We start from the raw sequence: 18,842 nt of genomic DNA, 5'->3' as shown, positions 1-18,842 counted from the left end.
CAGCCATTCAGTTATTTTGCCCCATAACTTCTGGATCAGTCCCAACCACTTCTAGCTGAATCAGACTGTTCCTTTCTGAGAGATGGATGGTTTTGATTTAAGGACTCTGACTGACAGAGAACTTTCCCACATTCCTTTGTGATCAGTTACAAAGTTTACTGAACTGACTACTTGCTGTTCTCATGGCTACAAAACAGGTATTGGCCACCTTGCATTGACATAAACCACGTGTGTAGTCAGCAATGTGAAGAGGGCTCCTTACATGAGTAATGGTGGTGAGAACTGCACTGGGCCTCTGGATTCAAGAAATGCAGACTTTCAGGTTCAGAGGAGGAACTTGGGCTAGAATTGCTGCTGGTCAGAAGGTCTGACACCACCACTTCATGCAGTGCTCTTCAGTGTTGGAAACTTTTGTTCTTACTGACTCATCTTCCCTTTCTCTGTCTTTGAGACCACAAACTATCTCTCAGATTTAAAGCTGCTTACCTACCCTGGTTGAAGAGCAGATGAAAATAAATAAATGAAAAAGAGCATTAGGTGTAACATCCCTTTCTTTCAATGCTAGCCATGTTGCAAGGTGGACTATCAGACAAGGGGCCAAATCCTGAACTGTGGGGAAGCAGAATTTGAAGTATGTAAATATTCTTTCTATACATTAAGAAAACATGTACAAAGCTGAGAAAAGTAGATATAGTATTAAAAGATAATGTTATGAGAAAAATCATGAGCATATTTAGATGTCTGAAAATATATCCTTAGTCTGAAAAACAGACTAAACAGACATAACTAGATATAATCAGTTAATATTAATAATACTATGTAAGCTATGAGTAAGCACCAACATTTAATGACTGGTTGTGAAACATATTCCAGAATATAGTACATTAATTTTGAGCTTTGTTTTTATCACAGGAACATAATAACTGATAGGGACAAAATACTGAAGAGAGGTAAAGGAAGAAGAGGAAACCACTGGTTTTCAGGTCACAAAGAGTCTTAAGTTTACTTACAGTATCTTTAACTGAAGTCAGTTTTGAGCAACTGATAACCTAACACTTTGCAGGAAGGACAGCATAGAACCAAAGCCTGATGATGAGTGCAGGAATAAGGGCTGACTAAGGAAATGCATGAGCATTTGGAAGAGAGTGACCTTTGTTTCTTTAAGAAAATTTTGCATTATAATAATACAAAGATAAGTTGCTTACGATACCTAATATGAAATCGTTGAATGTGCTGGTAAAATTAGTGAAGTTTAGAGATCTTTGCAATATTCAGAAGCATACTTGCCCCTTTGCCTTTCACTCTCTTCTTCAATATCTCATTTTCTCTCCCTGAGGAAGAAACAATAATTTAAATTCTGACTAATATACAGAAAGTCTCCTACAACCACGATGGTTAACTTATAATGAGATGTTTTATGACCCACAGCCTTGGCTTGACTAAATGCCTTCTGTGAAATTTTAGCTTTGCTTTATGGACCTGTAAGAACATACTTAAAGGCCTTAACATTTAAGCAGGAGCTGTAGCTGGTGCTGGAGAGTGAGGGGGACTCCTGAAGCAAGTCACTGACCTGCAGAAGACCATTGCCTTGGGAAAATTGTGCTGTTGTGAAACCTAGGAGAAAACACAACCACAATGGAAACCAGCATGCACATCTGTGAGCTGCCTCCTGCCCCTCATAAACAAGATCTATAAACTCATTGCCAAAAATTGAAGAAGCCCTTAAATAATCCTCTAAAAAAGACCACTGTAAACAGCTCAGAGAGCTGTTGTTTGACTTGTACAGGAAACCCCGTTCCTACTTTCTCCACAGAAAGAGCAGGAATAGAGAAGGTCTGATGCTAACAGGCCCCACCCCCAGCAGTCCAAGCTCACCCACTTGCTAGGAATACTTTTGTTTGACTTCAGCCATCCTTGGTGTGGAAATACAGAATAACTGAAAAAAAATGCTACAAAACTAAACTGTTGATGTACCCAACCCAAGCTGCTAATGGCCAATGGCTGAGACAGCCAAACTGCATGAGCAGGAGCAGTGATGAGTTGGGCGCCCACCGCACCATGCTGGTGCTGAGCCTGGAAGGGCTGCAGTGCTGTGGGGCTGTGCCAGCAGAGCACCTGCAGGTTGGGTCTTCTCTGTCGTTTGTCTGCTTGGTGACCCCCTGATGCCTTTTGCTGCTTTAAGAGCCAGCTCATTTTCTTCAGAGGTAGAGGCCTGTGCTGCTGGCTGAGAAGGACCCTGGCTCAGCTTTAGGTCAAGGTGGCAGGTATCATGCTTCCACCTCTGGTGCTGCCACAGATGTCACACCCAAAGACCTGGTGCCAGTAGGTGTTTCACTAAACAGATGCTGTGGATGCTTCTTGGGATGTAGGGTCAATAAACTTTGCCTTCACATAGGGAAAAGCAACATATGTTTCTGAAGGGCTGGAAGCTACTAGTGAGAGCCCCTGTGTTATACATTACCCTATGCGGTGACAGGTTCATATCTAGTCAGAGAGATGTGTGTTTCTCAAGGAGTAAGTTACAGTCTGGGGAAGGACTCTGTAGGCTCGGTGTTTACAGAAAACAGCAAACAGGAAGGCTGTGGTGTTGGAGAGGAATCATGGCACAGTTGCATCAGTCAGTCTGGCATCAAAGTATTAGAGAATAAATTGCACTACCCCGACTGCAAATAATGTGCAGCAATGAAGTTTTATCTGTGCTCAAGTACATATTTTTTATGCAGCTAAAGCTTTGTTGTAGATGTTCTTCACTAGAATAGATTTTGCCTTTGCTAATCCTGTATTAATCTGCGGGTAGAGCTGTGTCTGCATTATTACCACTGTGCTCCTTGCGGAGAGGAGCCACTGCTCACTGGGGGCACGGTTCCTCTCCACCTCCCTTTGCGGAGCTGCAGCTTGGAGTTCAGGCTTGCTTGTGCCGGGGGGAGCACCCTGTACAGCCCCCGTTTCTATTACCACTGCGGTGCTCTGCCAGGAGAGGGAGCTAGGACTCTGAGATTCAGTGGCCTTTGATGTTCTCTGTTCACAAATCATGAAGGTGTTACGGCTCTCCAACACTAACACAGGTTTTCCTGTTCGGCTGGGTGGATATTCAGGGGGAGCGTGATTTTCCATGGAGGCTACATACTGCAGGAGAGGGTCGGTTCCTGCTGGATCCCAGAGGACTCTGATGCTCCGAACCGTGTCTTGAGGCTCTTGGTCACTTTGACTGCTTCCCCAGGTGAAATCTAATGGGAGTCTGGACTCAGTGAAAATGAAGTGAAGCCTACAGATTCTGGCATCATGCTATAGGTGCAAAACCACTGAAATGCAACCACCGTTGGAGTGGAGTTGTCCACCAATGGATGCATAGCAAGGCAAGCAACAGCTGGGAGGAGGGAAAAAATTTGGTTAAGGCTACCAAGTGGCACACAGATGTTTGACAACATTTCTGTTAACTTAGAAACATATCAGTTTTCTTCCCCCTGCAGTATATGTGTTTCATTTTGAACAAGTAACTGGCAGCTGGGGAAAGTTATTAGAAATTGCTAAGTCTATGTTCCAGTACTTTCAACAGCAACAGAATTACCTGTTTCCTATTCTGCCCAAGCTTTCTGTCTCCTTTTTTCGATATTGTTGGCCTCAAGTCAAGTTTTGCTTAAGTTACGTAATAGAAGGGGAATAAGTGGAGCTCCAAGCTTGTTTGAAGAGTAGAAAAGGGAGTTTAAACAAAGCTGTCAGAGATACCAACACAACTATTATCTAGGTTCTGGATGTGGTTGGGCCTGCTGGTAAGAAAACAGGAAATAAGTGAGAAAACAGTTCTTAAAAATGTGAAAACCAGACAATTCTACAGGGTTCCACTCCATGCTCAGATGTCTGTAAGTGCTGATAAAAGAGAGCATATAATGAGAAAATGCTGTGTCATTATCAAGGGCCCTTTCAGCCTTACTTTAATTTTAGTTTTCTTCAAGTGCCAGAGTCTGGCAAGGGAAGGAGAATAACCTAATTTCTTCTTTGACGAATGAAATGTGGTCACTGACCAATCTACCCTATCTTCCTTCAAGTGGTGGATACAGATTTGTGATTTACTCCTATTTTCTACCTGATTTGAAAGTAAGAACAGAGAAATTTGGTGACAATTTTGGAGGCTAGAAGGAGAGCTCCTCAAATGGTGCTGGGCTCTGTTAGCCGGGAGGTGCCTAGGAGCCAAGCTAGAGAAAGGATTGTTTGATGATAACATGGTGCGAACAACCACTGGAAATTGTACGTGGGTAGGCTCCTTCATAAGAAGTGCATTTTATTGGCTCTGTTTTGAGTCAGTAAAATGCTGTGATCTCCTGATGCCCTCAACCTATGTTACCCCATGGTCCAAGGATTCAGCTTTGCCTGTTGGGAGGCACCAGCAGGCACTGCAGAGCACTGGGAGAGAAGCTGGTCTCAGAAGCATGGCAAGTGGCCATCAGGGTGCAGGTAGTATTTGGTAGCCAGGCCCCCAAGTTTATGGCTCTTTCCATCTCTGTCCTTGCAAAGGGCTCTAACTGGTAAGGATGAATGGTGTGGAGTTTTGTATGCAGGAGCTGTGGTTGTGACTTCCCATCTCTGCACCAGCCAACAAGTTATTATAAAAATAAATACCTCAGTGGCAGCAGCACCATCCCCAAGGGCCTGTTTACTTCCACCGGCATAAACTAATACCTGCAGAAGAGCTCAAGCCAAATCCTGCAGAGACCAGCAGGAATCTCTCCAGGCTCTTGCAAAGGCAGTTTGCACACTGGAGAAAACGTTGGTGCTTCATCATATTTATCGCCATGTCAGTTAAAACATGTTGTCAGTTAACACCTTTTCTAACACAACATATATTTTCTAAAGCTGCAGGAAAGTGAGCTTTTTTACCTCCTTTTATTTTCCAACAGTTATTCTGATTTACTTCTGAAATTGTACAACACACTAAGTGGTGGTTCATGGAGTGACCAGGGATCAATTATTATATTTTCATGTGCAAACTGATCCTAAGGTATCTATCAGTCTCTTATAGTCCTATCTCCAGAAAATATGCCCAATTTCAGAAAACTGAAAACATATAAAGGAAGCTAAGGCAGGGCGACATTTGCTTTCCTTGGCTTACTCTCTAGAAGATGCTTGATGGGTAACTTTATTACCAATAGGAAGAATGAACAAGCCAATACACCCTTTTCAAGGTTTGCAGGTACCTTAATGTAACTTGCTTGTTTAATTTGGATCTATATATCTTATGAGAAGGGCAGAAGATTTTCATTTTCAAGACCTTATTTAACCATAAACCATGTATCATGTTAGCTAAGAGCAGGTCTATGAATTTCATTTTATTTGGTGACAGAAGAAATAGGGATGTATATATCACCCTTTAAGTAACTGGTATTAAAAGGTGAATGTTTCATGAAGAAACAGTGTATTCCATGTCATAACATTTTTTATGAAATAAAATGGAGGGCATTTGTAGTATACATATATGAAAAGTATCTGTTCACTCATATGTTAAGAGTATGAGGAAAATATAAGCCCCTTTTGTGACTGGAGCTGGTCAAACCTGGAAAATTAGGATGGATTTTTCTGGCTCCAACAAAGTCAGTAGGAGATTTTCAGTGGCCTCATTGGGGCCAAAAATTCTCATAGATTTCATACTATTATAGAAACTGTACAATTTAGACACCATTAAAATGCTATAATCCCTAGTGTGATATATTATGGGGTAAAAACACTTACAAAGGTATTGCTTTCTAAACTGGTGTAATTATGGTAGTAATTCCCAAAGAAGGAGTATTGCAAATGCATTTCCAGTTCCAGTTTCTCAATTTTTTGGTCAGTGTTCATTACAGTAGTGATATGCTTGTGTCTAAATCTTGTTGATGTCCTTCCAGAGGGCACTAAAAACCCTAAAGTAAGTAAAGAAAAATTTAGTTGATGATTCTGACTGGCTGTTCAATTGCTGTCTATTGAGCCCTGTCCCTCAGCTCATAATCTATAATGCTTGCTTTTATAGGATGCAGACTACTTGCTCTTTGTTTATATTAACTCACAATTTGTCTAACTAAAAGGGAATTGAGGGAAAAAAAAGAAAGCCCTCCCCTCATGAAACTTGGATGATTTGGGGATAACAAGCTTAAGAGAGCTGTTAACACTTAGCTGTACTTTCAGTCCTTGGGAAGTTTGCAGCCAGGGCAAAGCCACCCTTTGGGGCAGTGCGGTATGGGGCTGTGGGGGCTGGCTTCGGTGGCCTCTAGAGACAGTGACTGAGGCTCAGGCAGCAGATCTCAGGGCAGAGAGTCTACCCCTCCTGGCAGTGCACAGGACACGGTCCTGAAAGTCTCTTAAGGCACTGAAGAAACATGTTGAGTCGTGAACCCTCCTTTTTCCAGTTTTAACAAGGGGGTAGACATACAGGTCTCTGAATTATGGTAACAAAAGATTCAAGCTGAAATAAACATGGGGTGAGAAGAGTGCTTGACCGTTTCCTGACAGTGATCATCTCAACAATGATGAAAATCAGCCAGAAGTAAATAAAATCAAATGTTCTCCTTACGATGAATGAAAAACCTGATCTTAGGGCCCACTTAATTTTTAACCTCACAGTTGCTCTGTATTCCTCGACAGCTGGGGGGAGGCAGATGTGTTAGAGGCTCTGGTATTTTATTTTTCCCAGATCTTGAAATTGGCCTCAGGTGCTCTGTACATGGGTGATAAATGCATTTCCATCTTCTCTGAATATGTCTAGCATCTGTATTTCTCTTTACTCCGTAAAGCCACCTCCTTTCCACTGCTTAACTAAGCTCTCAGATGTTATTTGAACAAAGAAGTGCTGTTCTTTAAGCAAGGAAACCAGAAAACCCCCCAGTGTATTTATTCTCTTCCTTCGAGTGTGCCAGTCCTTTGACTAATGACAATATTTCTGCTCCTGTTGAGTTGCTACCTTCTTCACAGGTGTTACCAAATAAATACATCAGTTTGGAATATGATTTCTTACAGCTGTCTGGCAAATTGCAATGACACAGTCAACTAATTTCTCAGATGCATTTATCAATTACCAGATTAAAGACTAAATGAACAACACCTACTTTGGTTAGATATCAGATTAAATATCCAATGAACAATACTTACTTGAATTAGAGTTGAGATGGTCACTGGGTTCACTGTGATTTTATATCTTCTCATTAACCCCTGGAACTATCCAGTCACCAACATAACACATTGCAAAAAGGATCTTGGTGTCTTCTAAGCTAGAAGTAAACCTGCAGATAATATTTCATTTAAATACATTCCCAGAAACCCTGGTGGTGCTTTGAAGAAAACCTTCTGAAAGAAACCTTTCAGAAGCCATGCAGATTGGTGTTTCTTACTCATGTTCCTGATGAATTAAAAGCATACAACATTTATATCTCGTGATTTGATAGATTCTTGTGTAGTAAATAAACCCAGGAATGTGTATTTTTCTAACAGAGAACTTGTATATAGTACACAAGCAGTAATCCATGTTTACAACTTTTTTGAAAGTCCACACTTAAAGAGACATGGAGGCAAGTGGATGTAATACTGAGCTGGGATTCACAGTGATATTACTATGCTCTAGAATAGATAACAATAATCTATCCATGACAGACACATTTCTTCCACAGTTTTGGATATTTTTTTTTTCTTTTCGGCTTGTGGCCTTTTGGTTAGTACTGCCAAGAAGCCATTGCATTCTAGGACAGAATCTCCAATATTTACGCAGTGGATGTTGCAGTCCCTTGGTGAATGTGATAGACGGTAGCATAACTGTCTGGAGGAGGTAACAAGATTTAGCATGAATAGTTTTGTGGTTTGATCCTCCAAATAATAATAATAAAAATATATAGTAATGTAAGTTGTCAGCATTATTCTCCAGCCTACCTTCCTTCTACACTGAAAGCACTTGTGGAAGTTATGTGTGGCCTAAGGCTGTCTACAATGGCTGTTTCTTTGGCCTGAAAAAACAGTGTGCAATCATAAACATTAACATCCCCCAGCACCTGATTAACCCAAATGCTTGAAAAGTTTAATTACCCAAACCTTTACTTAATGAAAGTAATATATACCTCAATTGCTTCTCACTTCAAAAAAAAAAAGCTCATACCAGAAATATTTTGCAAGGAGGCCTCTATCTTACAAAGACTTACAGAAGAGCTGGAGTTGTGTCTTCACCAAAGTATAGGAGATGACTCTGAGGGCCTGGCTACATAGCAAGGGTTTAGCAGCTAGTGATGGCTGTGTAGGTGAATAGTGCCTAAGTCAAGCTCTTTAAGACTTTATGGAACAGAGGGCTGCACTATGTTTTACTGGTAAAAGAGGGCTCAAATCTTACAGCTGGTGGCTTTGGTTTCTGTAATAACCATTATACTAAATTTAGTGCCTGATACATTAAACAATTTCTTCATGATAAATAATCTGATCAGTTCTATGAGAAGGACAGAAAACTTGATAGGACATATAATCTACTGGGACAGCAGAAACTCTCTGTCACTACTCATGTATCTACATATGAAAGCAAGAAAATGTAGTGCTTCAAGTGTATCCTAAAAGGATCATTGTGCAGAAAAATTCTCTCAATGCAGAAATGAAAAGGTTTGTAACAGGGAGAGGCTGTGCCTGCTCTGTAGTGACAGCTTCATGTTTATTTATTCTAGAAAAAATAAGAAGGAGATACAGAAATAAAGACAAGATAATTTTATTCCCAGATCAAATAAATGAACACAGAGTGTGTTCTCATCAAAGTGATTACTTTAGGGGGAACTAATACAATGAATGTTATTAAATGAAATAACTTCTTTATAGGGCATCTCACATTAAGGATTTTAGTGTAAGCAATATTTCTGTCAGGCAAAGTGATGCAAGACAAAACATCTTGTAGAAGATACAAAAAAGACTTTTTAGAAGGCGCTAAGTAACAAGAAGTGAATACGAACCATTGTGAGAACTCATATAACATGGCATTTTCTCAGAGAGTGCATGCATTTATGCATCCTTATAGAGGTATTCCTTAATAAACATACTCTTGTAAAAATATATTTTCTTTACTATACTTCCTCTGCAGCAAATTATCCCCTTGCTTAACCGCTCTGAGAAACAAGGATGTCAGGAGCAAAAATTACCCTTGTCCATTCACTAGTTGCCTCAGATCTTTTATTTTAATTCAGATTTTAGGTGCTAGTATGCATAGAGCTAAAGTATGGCTGCTCAGCACAGGCAGCTCGACAAATCCTCGGGGCTATAGGAGCTGTCTTTGATACAAATCTGAAAGGCTTGCATGTCTCTCCTTCCATCATGCTGGAAGCCTTAGAAGTAAACCCTTGCAGTGCTGGGCATGAGGTAAGTTTGTAAGGTGAGTTTGTACAGATAGCATGCTTTCTCATTACATTTACACACATTAGCACTGGCAATCAGAGCTAAAAAATGTGGACATACTGTATGTTTTTGTATTCAGAAATGGACATCAGTACACTTGAAGATCTGCAGCTACATTTTATTATCCTAGAATCTGAGAGGTCTCAAGGGGTAATTATTTATAAAATGACTAAAACATCTTGTCTCGGGTGCAGAGTTCTGGAAAGACATGCCTTTTCTAAGGGTCATGAGAGTTAGAGCTGAAAAAGACTGACTGCATCATCTTGTATTGTTCCCTCCAGTGCCTTTGCTAGTAATTTATCAAATCTGTATTTATCTTAGTATTTATATATGGCTCCCATTGCACCACTTTGCAGTATTCAATTCCTTTATTCTCACAAGGGCCCTATCTGGTGTATTCTGCATCACGTCTGATGCAGTCTTGAAGAGAAGGTTCATAGCAACAGAAAATGACAGGGATTTAGTCTTTTTTCCTTATTTGCTACCTCACTCACTAAATTGTGGTTCGATTCTCATCTGACAGGGCTTCCATCTCTCACAGAGGAAAGATCACATGAGGAGGAGAGTAGGTGGGAACTGAGTTTGTTTCAAGATGGGAAGGGTTCAGAGTTGTCCTCTGTTTTCTGCTACTTTCTTCCACAATATTCAGGACTTTGCAGAAACTACATTATATAAGTTATATAATATCTCACTACAATTATTTGGTCAAGTTCTATGGCTTTTATTATTCAGGAGGTTTGACTGCAAAATTAACATGTGCTTTTTGTGCTAGGATATTGTGTGTTTTCTTCAGGCACTTGCTGAAGTAAGATCTTCATGCATGTTTTAACCTTTTGTTTGTTTGTTTTCTTGAATTCCTTTAATTTCTCCATAAAAATCTACTAAAAAAAAGAAAACAGAAAACCATGCTTGGTAGTCTACGATTTTTAGCCTACTTCTTCAGGTTTGTCCACGAGGAAATTCCAGAAAAGTATATTACATAGACTGTGTGAAGCTACAAAGCTAGTGAGAAGTGTTTTATCCAGATTCATTTGCCATGATTAAATTTAACTTCAAATAAGATACAAGTTGTGCAATGGGTATGCAATATTAGAGATATTTAAATAAAATTTTGGTGCATTTATCTGTAATAAAAGAATTTATGTGCATGGTAAAACCCTTAATATAAGGTCTGCAAAGGTGACCATTTAAACCACAACAGCATCTGTCCTCATCTAATCTCTTCTGTTGTGTGTGATGGAAAGGAGAAAGTATTTTGGCAACTGAGTAACTTGAACCCAGAGTGTCTCTGTTACTTAATGATTGGTCAGAGTATTATTCCTAAAGTTCATCGACATGAAAATGAAACCACCTCTTTGTGAGCTTCCAAGTGTAAGGGAGGAGTTTCATACAATTTTCCAATTGCATTTTGAAGGACAAGGAAAGTGTAGCATTCACTTATTTCTGGCATTGAATCTTACTGCAAAACTATAGAAGACTTTTTTCAATCAAATCTTGCACATATCATTGAACATAACTCTGAAAAAGACAATTGATTTGTCAACCTAGGAATCTAGCAAAGAGAGAGAGAGATTAAAAGACATAAAAATGTAACAAGCCATAGAAAGGTCACAGATATGCAAGCATAATTACATAATATACATGGTTAGGAGAAAGGCAATCCAGAAATTCTTAGTTGTACTAAATATAGAGATTCAAATGAGAGAATGAAGTAGAAAGTAAAGCCTCTAGGACCAGAATGGAGTGAAACAGAAAATGTCATTGTCCTGGCTCAGCTAGGATAGGGTTAAGTTTCCCCAGCAGGGGGAAGGGATCTCCAGCCGGGTTATTCATAATATGCTGAAGTCACCTCCAGCACAGCAGCGTGGGAAGCTTTCCTTTGTGGCTTTTTGTGCAGGTTTAACCCCTGGTGGGACCTGAGAGCACGTTGCTGTTGCCCTTCCCCCACACGCAGCTGGTCGGGCTGGAAGTTAAACACAGACCCCAGCTAAAATAATAAGAAATTTAATACAACAGTGTGATAAAACAATCTGAATAGCAGCAGTGGCAATGATAACAACAATAAACAGCAATAACAGTGAACAAGACAAAAGATATACAGAGAAATACCTCAAAATGGTCAGGGAACAAGCCCGCCGTGTGTGTTGCAACCCCCAAAACCAAAAGCAAAAGTAAAAGGGCTCCATCCCTGGACCTGACGTCAGCATGGTATGAATAACACGGCTGGAGATCCCTTCCCCCTCTCTCTTTGCTGGGGAAAATTTGACCCTATCCTAGTTGAACCAGGACACTTTTGTTGCAGGAAGCACGTACAGTGGGCTGGGTATGTTCAGTGCGATATTTCTCTGTATATCTTTTGTCTTGTTTACTGTCATTGCTGTTTATTGTTGTTATTATTGCTATTGTTGTTCAGATTGTTTAACACCCTGTTGTCTTAAATTTCTCCTTGTTTTGACCCCGGGGTTTGTGCCCTACTCAGTCTGAGGGTAGGGGAGGGACAACGACAACGTGGTCTCTGGTCCTGGCAGGGCTTAAACCAGCACAGCCTCTTTGGTGCGTCAACATGGGTCACGAGAGGGTTGAAATAAGGCTCAAAAAGGGACAGACCCTGACCAGAGTATGTTGGAGAAATCTGTTGGGTGCAGTTTTTTCTGTTTGTATTTGTACTGTTTGATAAGAAAATGTTTGCAATGCTGGCCCATTTGCTTGCGTGGTGGGGATGGATTATTCCTTATATCCAATGTGTGTTCCCAGTGCTGGTGTTTGCTGTCGGTGGAAAATGTATAAAGGGGATTGTTTTGTTATACTGGCTACTGACTGCTTGTAATGTGTTTGTATCGCTCTTGGTGGGGGTGGGCCGGTACCTGTTTGCTGGCTGGGCTTTTGTTAGGGGTCTCACCCCCTCTATGGGTGAGCCAGGGGAAGAGATCCTCTCGTTTTTTGAGAGTTTCAATTATCCTTAGAGCCTGCAGACCAGTGTATTTGCAGCACAATGCTTTCTGTGTGTCTGCCAGATACTTTTCTGGGCCATGTGGCACTTCTCTAACAATAGCAGTATGCAGAAACCTGCCATGAGATCAGATAATAGTGAGTGGCAAGGGGTGTGGGAAAGGATGGGCAAATTCCTGGGTCATTGATCGCCTCCAATGCTTTGGAATTTCACTCCCGAACAAATGTAGAGCCCTGATAAACTGGCGGAGTGCTTAGAAAGGGTGTGTTACCAAGCTGGCAAAAAACAGGAGACATAACTCACTGTGATGTGTTGGGGACTTGCCCATGCCTACCGTGTCCTTTTATACCACTCACTGCCCTCAAGGGGGGGAAAGAGCTACAGGATCTGAGAGTGAATTTACTGGTACAGCAGCTGGGCCAGGGGAACAGGCAGAGCTGGCATCAGTTGCCTCCACCAGCACAGCAGCTGAGCCAGAGAGACAGCCAGTGCTGGTATCAGTCGCCCCGATACAGAAAACAAAAATATACCAGAAAGTCAGCTCGAAAAGTGTAGGATGGGGATGAGCCAGGCCCATCAGGGGAACAGGAGGAAGGGCCAGTGGTGATCATCCGATCTCTATCCCTGAGTTGCAAGATGTGTGGAGAGATTTTGGCCACTTGGGAGGCGAGTAGATTTGCACTTGGCTGCTCCGATGCTGGGACAATGGAGCCAGTGCTTTTGAAATGGAGGGGAGAGAGGCCAAGCAGCTGGGATCTTTGGCCAAGGATGCTGGCATTGATAGGGAGATAGGGAAGCAGGCTCATACCCTCAGCCTTTGGAAGTGAATCCTGCTCAGTGTAAGGGAGAGGCACCCCTACAAGGATGATATCCTATGTCAGCTAAGCAAATGGACCAGCATTGAGAAAGGCATCCAGAATCTCAGGGAACTGGCTGTGTTTGATATGATCTGTGGTGATCCGAATGATGAGCAGTCACCTATGGACCCAGATCAGGCCCCTTGCATACACCTGATGTGGCAAAAGTTCCTGAAAAGTGCATGAGAAGCACACTCGAAATGATTCTCAATAGTGTCCTGGTGGACAGACACCCACACTCTAACAGTGGATGGAGTGATTGGCAAGCTCAGGCAATATGAGGGAAATCTCCCCTCATCTCAACATTCTCTGATCTCAGCTTGGAGGAACTGTCTCAGAGGGTCCAGAAAATGGAAGAGGACATGACCTACATTCCACCTGCAGGGACTGATGTCTCAGCCATTAGAAGTAAACGTTTCCCCACCCAAGAGAAAAATAGCAGAAGGTACACAAAACGCGGCACCCTGTGGTTTTTCCTCTGCGACCATGGAGAAAACATGAGGAGGTGGGATGGACAGCCCACTGCCGCCCTATCTGCACGAGTAGAGCAGCTGAAAGGGAAGACCATCACAAAAGGGGAGTCCTCCAAGAAAAGCGCAGCTCCAGTGTCCAGTCAGAAATCCCCCAGAGAGAATAGAATTGGTGAACGTTATGTCTGACCCTCTTGAGGGGACCAGTAAATCATTATTACAAGAAGTGAGTGATGATGAGCAGGATTAGAGGGGCCCTGCCTCCAGCCAGGTGGAGGAAAGGGATAATCGGATTTACTGGACAGTGTGGATCCGATGGCCTGGCACATCAGACCTACAAGAATATAAGGCTTTGGTGGACACTGGCGCACAGTGCACCCTGATACCATCGAGCTACAGTGGGGTTGAATCCATCTGCATCTCCGGAGTGACAGGGGGATCCCAACAGCTGACCCTACTGGAAGCTGAAGTGAGCCTGACTGGGAAGGACTGGCATAAGCACCCCATTGTGACTGGCCCAGATGCCCCGTGAATCCTGGGCATAGACTATCTCAGGAGAGGGAACTTCAAAGACCCAAAAGGGTACCGGTGGGCTTTTGGTGTAGCTGCCCTGGAGGATGTTGAACAGTTGTCCACCTTACCCAGCCTCTCAGAGGTTCCCTCAGTGGTGGGGCGGCTTAAGGATGAGGAGCAGTGAGTGCCGATTGCTACCAGGACGGTGCACCGGCAGCAGTACCGCACCAACCGAGATTCCCTGGTCCCCATCCATCAGCTGATCCGTCAACTAGAAAGCCAGAAGGTGATCAGCAAAACTCACTCACACTTCAACAGCCCTATATGGCCAGTTAGAAAGCCTAATGGTGAATGGAGGCTAACTGTGGACTACCGTGGCCTGAATGAAGTTACGCCAGCAATGAGTGCTGCAGTGCTGGACATGCTAGAGCTCCAGTATGAACTGGAGTCGAAGGCAGCCAAGTGATACGCCAGGATTGACATTGCTAACGCGTTCTTCTCCATTCCGATAGCACCAGAGTGCAGGCCACAGTTTGCGTTCACTTGGAGAGGCATCCAGTACACCTGGAATCGATTGCCCCAGGGGTGGAACCACAGCTCCACCATTTGCCATGGACTGGTCCATACTGCACTGGAGAAAGGTGGGGCTCCAGAACACCTGCAGTATATTGATGATATCATTGTATGGGGGGACACAGCCAAGAAAGTCTTTGAGAAAGGGAAAGAAGATAATTGAAATCCTCCTGAAGGCTGGCTTTGCCATTAAGCAAAAGAAAGGGACCTGCAAGGGAAATTCAATTCCTAGGGATAAAATGGCAAGATGGGCGTCGCCACATCCCAATGGAGGTGATAAACAAGATAACAGCCATGGCCCCACCAACCTCTAAAAAGGAGACTCAGTCCTTCCTGAGTGCTGTGGGGTTCTGGATGCTGCACATCCCAAACTACAGCCTGATTGTGAGCCCTCTCTACCACATAACCCGTAAGAAGAACGATTTTGAATGGGGCCCTGAGCAACAACAATCCTTTGAACAAATTAAGTGGGAGATATCCCAAGCAGTTAGCCCTTGGGCCATTCTGGGAAGGGCAGGAGGTTAAGAACATGCTCTACACCGCAGCTGGGGAGAACGGCCCTACCTGGAGCCTCTGTCAGAGAGCACCTGGGGAGACCCGAGGCCGACCTCTAGGCTTTTGGAGCCGGGGATACAAAGGCTCTGAAGCTAATTACACACCAAGAAGGAGATACTGGCAGCGTACGAAGGAGTTCGGGCTGCCTCAGAAGTGGTCGGCACTGAAACACAGCTCCTCCTGGCACCCCGACTGCCAGTGCTGGGGTGGATGTTCAAAGGAAAGGCCTCCTCCACGCATCATGCAATTGATGCCACGTGGAGTAAATGGGTTGCACTGATAACACAATGGGCTCGAATAGGGAACCCCAGCCACCCAGGGATACTAGAGGTGATTATGAACTGGCCAGAGAGCAAAGATTCTGGGATGTCACCAGAACAGGAGGTGACACGTGCTAAGGAGGCCCCACCATATAACGAGCTGCCGGATGAGGAGAAGCGATATGCCCTGTTCACTGATGGGTCTTGTCGCATTGTGGGAAAACATTGACGATGAAATGCTGCTGTGTGGAGTCCCACATGACTGATCACTGAAGCTGCTGAGGGACAGGATGAATCGAGCCAGTTTGCAGAGGTGAAAGCCATCCAGCTTGCTTTGGATATTGCTGAGCGGGAAAAGTGGCCAAGGCTCTACCTCTACACTGACTCGTGGGTGGTGGCAAATACCCTGTGGAAATAGTTGCAGCAATGGAAGCAGAGCAACTGGCAGCGTAAGGGTAAAACTGTCTGGGCTGCTGAAGTATGGCAGGACATTGCAGCCCGTGTGGAAAACCTCGTTGTGAAGGTGCGCCATGTGGATGCCCATGTACCCAAGAGTCGGGCCACTGATGAACATTGACACAACCAGCAGGCAGACCAAGCTGCTAAGATTAGAGTGGCTCAGGTGGACTTGGACTGGCAGCGCAAAGGTGAACTGTTCATAGCCGGGTGGGCCCACGAGACCTCGGGCCACCAAGGTAGAGATGCAACATACAGGTGGGCTTGAGATTGAGGGGTCAACCTCACTATTGACGCCATTGGAGAGATCATTCACCGATGTGAGACGTGTGCTGCAATCAAACATGCCAAGCGGGTGAAGCCCCAGCGAAATGGAGAGCGATGGCTGAAGTATAGATAAGGAAAGGCCTGGCAGATCAACTACATCACACTGCCGCAGACCTGCCAGAGGAAGCGCCACGTACTTGCAATGGTGGAAGTAACCACTGGGTGGCTGGAAACTCACCCAGCACTCCACTCCACTGCCCGGAACACCATCCTGGGCCTTGAAACCCAAGTCCTGTGGTGACACGGCACCCCAGAGAGAATTGAGTCAGACAACGGGACCCACTTCCAAAACAACCTCATAAATGCCTGGGCAGAAGAACACGGCATCGAGTGGGTCTACCATATCCCCTACCACGCACCAGCCTCTGGGAAGATCAAGCACTACAATGGACTGTTACAAACGACATTGAAAGCACTGGGAAGTGGGACTTTCAAAGACTGGGACATGCATCTAGCAAAGGCCACCTGGCTAGTCAACACAAGAGGATCTGCTAGTCGAGCTGGCCTGGCTCAGTCAAAACCTCCACATGCTGTAGATAGGGATAAAGTCCCTGTGGTGCTCTGGTTTAGTCCTGCGCCAGGCAAAGGTAAAGGTAAACCCATCCACGGGATTACTTTTGCCCAAGGACCTGGGTGCATCTGGTGGGTGATGCAGGACAATGGAGAAGTCCGATGCGTACCACAGGGGGACTTGATCCTGGGTGAGAACACACCGTGAATTATGCTGTGCCTTTGTAAATTGTTGTTTTGTTATTGTTAACTGCTAAATGGCAGCTGGACATGACGCAGATGGTATAGAATAAAGGAGTGGATTATGTCCTGGTTCAGCTAGGATAGGGTTAAGTTTCCCCAGCAGAGAGGGGGAAGGGATCTCCAGCCGCGTTATTCATATCATGCTGATGTCAGATCCCGGCACGGGAACGCGGGAAGCTTTTCCTTTGTGGCTTTTGTCATGGGAAGCACACACAGCGGGGTGGCTGTGTTCACTGTGGTATTTCTCTGTATATCTTTTGTTTTGTTTACTGTTATTACTGTTTATTGTTGCTATCATTGGTATTGTTGTTGTTCAGATTGTTTATTACACTGTTGTATTAAATTTCTCCTCGTTTCGATCCCAGGGTTTGTGCCCTACTCAGTCTGAAGGTGGGGGAGGGACAACAGCAATGTGGTCTCTAGTCTCGGCAAGGCTTAAATCAGCACAGTCATCAATCCTAAACTTGTGTTCAGAAAAGCCAGGCACATGCCCTAGTGCCTCTGAGCTCCTTTGGAGCATGCTCAAGAAGCAGTTAGGTTTGAGCACAGTGAAGGTAACTCCTGCCTCTGCCCACGTGGGCTCCAGCTGTTTCTGGTCCAAGGTCTCTCCCAGGAGTCAGGGACCCATTCCTTCCGTCCTTGGCACATTAGTTCCTCATTAACAGTTGTGCAAAGATGTACCCTTTTCCAAAGCCTTGTTACGATTCCAGTGTACTATTAGACACTACCTAACACACAGAAAGAGAAACAAACAACACACAAACTTCATGGAGGCGATTTTATACTTGGAGGATCTGGTGACATTTCCCACTTGAAACTAGGGACAGAAATGTGGTGTGGAAAAGGACTAGTAAAAGTATTCCATGCCATATTTAAACATGGTTTTAATAACACTAGGGTCACCAGGGTCACCTAGGCCATCTACATTTTTACTGTAAGTGGGCCTTTGGGTTTAGCATGTTCTGAGAGTTCATACTGAGAATTTCCATACTTGCTTCACCCTATGCAAATGACAGCCTGTTTTTCGGCTGTCAATAAATGAGTGGTGCATTTGCACTCTGACTTGTGTGTAAGAGACATACCAGAAAGTGGATGAGTTTTGTCTTTGGCAGTGCAGCAGAGCTTTTAACATGTGGTTCACTTGCTAGCCTGACACCAGCCTTTAAGAGCTGCTGTGGTTATTCTTTATCCCCAAAATACGATGTCTTTTCCTACTGTCTTGCTGGGTATGACAGAAAAGGACATTACTCAGGTTTTGCCTTCAACATCTCTGTAGTTCAAAGGAGTAAATAAAAATATAATTACAAGAAACAAAGGGAGAATCTCAATCAAACCCCATTTTTTTTATCCCACCCCAAATAGCCTTGCTGACATTTGGAATTACCTCCTACTATCAGGATAGCACCTGGATTTCCCTTCTTATTGTACAGTTTAAGCTTTCTATAACTTTTGTACACCCAGAGCAGAAATACCTGCCTCTATTCCCTTGCAAATGCTCTAAAGTAATGGGAACTGAACTCACAATATAGTAGGATGTTGGCAATTTCCCAATGAAACTGAGGATGGGAATTTTTGCTGTGGGGACTCAGCTGATGGATGCTGTGACCACACTGAGCTGACAGTATCCACAGAGCATTGATTGCAGGGTGAGGTGGAGCAAGCAAGGGGGGAAGGTGGCTCTCAGACAGCTCAGAGGTAGGAGCTTGGGCTCTGCTCTACATGTGTGACAGATACTGTGCTCAGCCATGGT

The 18,842-nt window shown here is 43.7% G+C and overlaps 1 long non-coding RNA gene across 2 annotated transcripts; it reads right to left on the bottom strand.

The window, feature by feature from the left end:
- Window positions 1-1,504: 1,504 nt before the first annotated feature.
- Window positions 1,505-7,245, bottom strand: LOC113483522. Of its 2 annotated transcripts, XR_003399034.1 has the most exons (4): window positions 7,117-7,245; window positions 4,618-4,753; window positions 3,569-3,767; window positions 1,505-1,614 (listed from the first exon to the last, which is right to left on the bottom strand). It is a non-coding gene; the product is annotated as an uncharacterized LOC113483522 (long non-coding RNA). The 2 variants fall into 2 exon arrangements; XR_003399035.1 differs by lacking the exon at window positions 4,618-4,753.
- Window positions 7,246-18,842: the final 11,597 nt, after the last annotated feature.

The sequence above is a fragment of the Athene cunicularia genome (genome assembly GCF_003259725.1).
Source record: "Athene cunicularia isolate RWA chromosome 9 unlocalized genomic scaffold, athCun1 chr9_part1, whole genome shotgun sequence".
In the NCBI taxonomy this organism is placed as follows: Eukaryota; Metazoa; Chordata; class Aves; order Strigiformes; family Strigidae; genus Athene; species Athene cunicularia.
Note: the sequence above shows the minus strand (reverse complement) of the source record. Positions and strands in the feature narration are given on the sequence as shown.